A 6,023-nucleotide genomic window follows, 5' to 3' on the forward strand; every position below is an offset into this window, starting at 1 on the left:
TCTGCAGCACAAGTTCAATCCCTGGCCCTGGAGCTGACCCACAAGGCACAGCAGACTTCTCTTGCCTCACCCACTGCTCCTGTCAGCAGTATATTTCAGGACATCTGCCTGTTCTGCTCCCCACTCTGTCTCTGGTGAATCTTCTCACACCTCCAAACTCTGGCCTATACCCCAAGTTCCTGTATACATACATAAATAAATCTTTAAAATAAAATCAAACAAGTGCTGGAGAGGGTGTGGAGAAAAGGAGCTCTTCCGCACCGCTGGTGGGAATGCGTGCTGGTCAAGGCAGAATGCGAGCTGTGTGGAGTTTCCTCAGATCACTAAACAACGAATCTACCCTCTGACCCAGTGACTCCACGCCTAGAAATCTACCCAAGGGACACAAAAATGCTAATTTGAAAGGACACTTGCACTCCTCCTGTGTTTACTGCAGCACTATTTACAATAGTCAGATCTGGGAACAACCTAAAAGCCCCACAACAGATGAGTGCATCCAGGAGATGTATATACACAGTGGAGTAGGGTTCAGTGAACAAAAAAGATAAACTCATGCCATTCGCAGCAACATGGAGGGAGCTGGAAGGGACCATGCCAAACAAAATAAGTCAGAAAGTGAAAGAAAAATATCGTATGGTTTCATTTATAGATGGACTACAGGGACACCCACCAGAGGGGGAGGGAAAAGCAAGCTTGGAGGCAGACCACAGGGTGAGGGGAGCTGAGGGAGAGCGGTCGGGATGGGAAGGGCACGGGGACTGAGGTGATGCATCTTGGGTGCTGTGAGAGCTATGGGCCACACCCGAGGGAGAAGTCAAATCCTGTCCCAAAGTAATGACAATGTGAAAAAAAATTAATTAGAAAGTTTATAACAGTTCATTTTTACATCATTTTGTGCCTCTTTCCATCTCAGTTGTAATCCCCATGGGCTTCCCAACACCAAGTCACCCATGCGCCATCACTATAGTCAAGTGAAGTTGCCCCACCACCCCATTTTTGATCCCATTCCCCACTCCACCCCTGTGAAATGTCTCTGGTATATAGTTGTTCATTATTATTTCTTCCCCCCTGGTCCTTTATGCTCCTTCCATGAGTGAAACCGCCCAGTATTTTTCTTTTTTTTTCTGGCTTATTTCACTAAGCATGATCCCTTCCAGCTCCATCCATGTTGCTGCAAAAGGCATGTGTTTATTTTTTTTATTATCGCTCAGTAATATACCATTGTGTATATGTACCACATCTTTTTTATTTTTTTTAAGATTTATTTATTTATTTTTACAGAACTGGGGTACAGGCCAGACATGCGGAGGGTGAGAGGATTCACCAGAGACAGAGTGGGAAGCAGAACAGGCAGAGTGACGAAGTACACTGCTGAGGGGAGCAGCGGGCAGGTCAGGAGAGGTCTGCTGGGCCATGTGGTCGCCTCCGGGGCAGGCGGGGATCGAAATCATGCGGAAGTGGCTTTAGCTTCTTTGTGCTGTGCTTTAACCCGCTGAGCCACCAGGGAGGGCCAGTACCACATCTTTTTAATTCAGTCATCCACTTTTGGGCATTTAAGTTATTTCCATGTTTTTCCTGTTGTAAATAAAGCAGCAATAAACATGGAAGTGCAGATGTCTTTTTGAATCAGTGTTTTTGTGTCTCTTGTGTAGATACCTAGGAGTGGGATTGCTGGGTCGTAGGGAAGCTCCATGTTTAGCAGCTTGAGGAACCTCCAAATAGTTTTCCATAGTGGTTGTACCAGTTTGCATTCTCACCAGCTGTGCAGGAGAGTTCTTTTTCCTCCACATCCTCACCAACAGTTGTTGTTGCTAATTGTTTTAAGATGTGCCATTCTCACTGGTATGAGATGGTATCTCCTTGTGGTTTTAATTTCATCTCCCTTATTACAAGTGATAATTTTTTTTTGAAAAATAATTTTTAAAATTTTTCAGGAAGCAAGGAAAATATTAACTTACAAAGGTTCTCAAATTAGTATTTCTCTAGACTTCAGCCCAGATATTCTCTGGGTAAGAAGCAAATGGAAGGAAGTGTCATAATCCTGAGAGAGCTGCAGGGCAAGAATTCCCCATCCTGCAAAATCGCCACTCAAGTGTGAAGGTGAAGTAAAAGTTTCCCTAGATCAACAGGAGCCAACGGAGCTTAGTACCACCAAACTGCCCTTTAAGAGATGCTGAAAGAAGTTCTTCTACAAGAAAAAAAATGAAGCACAAAGGCCTGACAGCACAGCACCAGATATGCGAGCCAGCACACTACACCCGAGCCCAGGCAAGACACTGAGGGGAGGAAGAAGGGACAGACCCCGTGCGGGTAGATGTCAGACAGCGGAGACTGACGTGAAGTGTCACAGTAGCCACTAACCAAATGTCCAGAACAGAGACAAAGACAAAAAACCCCACAGTGATAGATATACTACGGAAATTCATCCATGGACAGTGGAGAGAAACAAATGGACAAAGAAAATGATAAAGCAATAAAAAATGATTGAATATAACAACTCCTAATAAAATTCCAATGTGAATGGTCTGAATTTACTTAACAAGGGGACACAGGCTCACGTGGGGGTGGGAAGTTTGCTCAGAAGAGGCTCATTTAAAACGGAAAGGAGCAAACCAAAAAGTAGTAGGTTGCAATAAGAAATACACCTGAGAACTCAAAGAGAAAAGCAGGAATGCCTGCTGTCATACCAGATAAACTGGGAAGGGTAATTATAGACAAAGGTGGATACTAAATAAGGACCAAAGGAATAGTTTACCAGGAAGATAAAACTGGTATTAAATTTTACGCACCTACCACAGAACAGGACATAGCTACACAAGACAGCTACTAACAGATGTAAAGCAGCATCATTAACGAAAATACAATCATTGTCAGAGGCTTCACATCACTGACACAAAAGGAGAGACAGAAAGTCAACAAGCTTAGGCCTGAAGTGTGAGAACAGATGGATTTGCTGAACATCTACAGAACCTTCCATTAAAAAATAAATGGAAAATTGGCCCTCCCTGGTGGTGCAGCGGGTTAAAGCACAGCACTGAGAAGCTAAAGCCACTTCCGCATGAGTTCGATTCCCACCTGCCCCGGAGGTGACCACATGGCGTAGCAGACCTCTCCTGACCCGTCCGCTGCTCCCCTCAGCAGTGTACTTCATGGATCTGCCTGTTCTGCTCCCCACTCTGTCTCTGATGAAGACTTTTGCTGCCCCTGAGCCTCTGGCCTGTACCCCAGTTCTGTATGCACAAATAAATAAATCTTAAAAAAAAAAACTTATAAAAAAATAAATGGAAAATAAATACATGCTCTTTAGGGCACATGGAACATTTTCAAGCATAAATAATGTATTAGTAAATTAAAACATGTCTCAGAAAATATTCACAATAGATATTACAGCAAGCATCTTCATATTATAAACTAGAAATTAACCACAAAGAGAATCCTGGAATAGCTATCATAGGCAGAGACTAAACAAATTGCTTCTGAACAACTTCTGGGTCAATGAAGAAATCAGAGATCAAAAAGTACCTGGAGACTAATGACTATGATCAGCAACAGAGCCCCGGCTCTAAAAGAACTGCTACGTGGAAAGAGTATAGCAATGCAGGCTACATGCAGAAAACAAGAAAACCTTCAACCACCTATTCTGCAGATGAAAGAACTAGAAAAAGAACAAAAGCGCCCAAAAGCTAGGAGAAATAATAAAAATGTAAGCAGAAATAAATGAAATAGAAAACAGACCAAAACATCAGTGAAATCAAGAACTGACTCTTTCAAAATAAAATAAAACTGACTAGCCGTTAGCTAAGCTTATGAAGAGAGCAAAGCCAAATAAAATTAGAAATGGAAGAGGTGAAACAGCGGAGATAACGAAGGACACAGGAGCTTAAGAACCTGTCACAAAAACCTCTATGCTAACAAACCGACTATCTAGAAGAAATGGCCAACTTCTTGGACACATACAACTGCCAAAGACTAGCTCAGGATGAAACAGTTTTAAAAATCCAATCACAGTGCTGACATTGAAAAAGAACAAAAGCCCAGTATTCTTAGGGCTTCTTTGGTGAGCTGTACCAAACCTTCAATGATTAATATCTAGCCCACTAACATCCTCAAATAAAAAAAATCTAAATCACTAGGGAGGAAATCTCCCTATAGTGTATGCCTAGGACATTATCCTGATCCCAAACCAAACAAAGATAGTCCAAAGAAAGAAACTGTAGGGCAATATCTCTGATCAACAGAGATGCAAAAATCTGCAACCAAAATACTAGCAAACCAATACAGCAACATATCAAGAGAATCATCCACCATGACCACAGAGGCCACCCCAGGGCGCAAGCTGGTTCAACATACTCGAATCAATCAATGTCATTCCCCAGATCAATGGAAAGGAGTACAGAAGCTGTGTGACTGTCTCAATAGATGCTGAAAAAGCATTTGATAAGATCCAATAGCCAGCTGTGATGAAAAGTCTCCAAAAGAGGAACAAAAGTGGAATTTGTTTAAACATTATAAAAGCCACAAACCCACAGCCAACATCAGACTCAATGGTGAGCTGCTGAAAGCATTTCCACTAACATGAGGAACCAGACTGGATGTCCGCCATGTCCACTGCGTGTCACCACTACTACTCAGCCTGGTTTTGGAAGTCCTGGCCAAAGCAACTGGGCAAGAAAATGGCATAAAAGGAATCCAGCTCCGGGCCCTCCCTGGTGGCGCAGCGGGTTAAAGCACAGCACTGAGAAGCTAAAGCCACTTCCGCATGAGTTTGATTCCTGCCTGCCCCGAAGGGAACAAAATGGTGTGGCAGACCTCTCCTGACCCGCCCGCTGCTCCCCTCAGCAGTGTACTTCATCGATCTGCCTGTTCTGCTCCCCACTCTGTCTCTGGTGAAGCCTCTCGCCACCCCTGAGCCTCTGGCCTGTACCCCAGTTCTGTATGCACAATAAATCTTTAAAAAAAAAAAAAAGGAATCCAGCTTGGAAAGCAGCAAAACTGTCACTATCTGCAGAAGGCATGTTCATATACTTAGCAAAACTGTGACTACCAAAAGCCAGGAATGACCAGTGAACACAGTGAAGTGGCAGAATACAAAATCAATACACACCAGTCAGCTGCATTTCGACCTCGTCAGCTGCAGACAAGATCATGGGAGAAGGGAGTAAGGAACAGAACCATCTCCAGTCACACCCGTCAGAATGAACCGCCTGGGAGTAATCGGACCACAGAAGGGGAGGGACCTGCACATGCAGACTGGAAAACGGTTGAAGGAAACAAGACAGAGGGTGGCAGCCAGACATCCTGTGCTCATGGGTAGGAAGCATTCACATTAAAATGGCCAAATCACCCAAAGCAATCTGCAGATTCAATGCAAGAACTATGAAAAGACCAATGACTTTTTTCAAGGAAACAGAGCCACACAACTGTTTACAGCCTTGTCTGCCGAGCTAATTTTCCAGCCCAAGGACACATCTGAGGAGCGTGTGGAGCCAGAGCTGACCAGGCTCAGTGTGCTAGACATGACTGTGTCCAGGAGAACAATGTCAAAAGCCAGCTGGACACGAGACGTTAGGCGGTTTCATTAGGGAGTTAGCCCCCCCACTCCCCCAAACCCCTGATCTTCCAGGTTGGGGCTGACTAAAGTGCATCTTAACCATCTTAGCCTCTGCTCTGCCAGGACTTGGGGAGGACAGGGAACCCGAGCGCTGGCCTCCCTGTCACAGATGTGCTAGGAAATAATGCAAACATTAGCATGGGACATCAAACTCAAAAGCTTTTGTACCTCAAAAGAAACCATCACAAAACCAAAGCAGGAACTTACCGAATGGGAAAAAAGCAATTGATACATCTCACACTTGATAAGAATTTGTAAAATCTCCAGAATTTACCAAGTTGTTATACAACCCAACAACAAAGAAACAATCCAGATAAAACAGGCAAAGGACCAGACACATTTTTAGTATGACATACAGGTGGCCAACAGACATGAAATACTGTTCAACATCATAATATCAATGTTACAAGAA

This window comes from Condylura cristata, unplaced genomic scaffold (genome assembly GCF_000260355.1).
Source record: "Condylura cristata isolate star-nosed mole 26May11 unplaced genomic scaffold, ConCri1.0 scaffold00028, whole genome shotgun sequence".
NCBI classification, from domain to species: domain Eukaryota; kingdom Metazoa; phylum Chordata; class Mammalia; order Eulipotyphla; family Talpidae; genus Condylura; species Condylura cristata.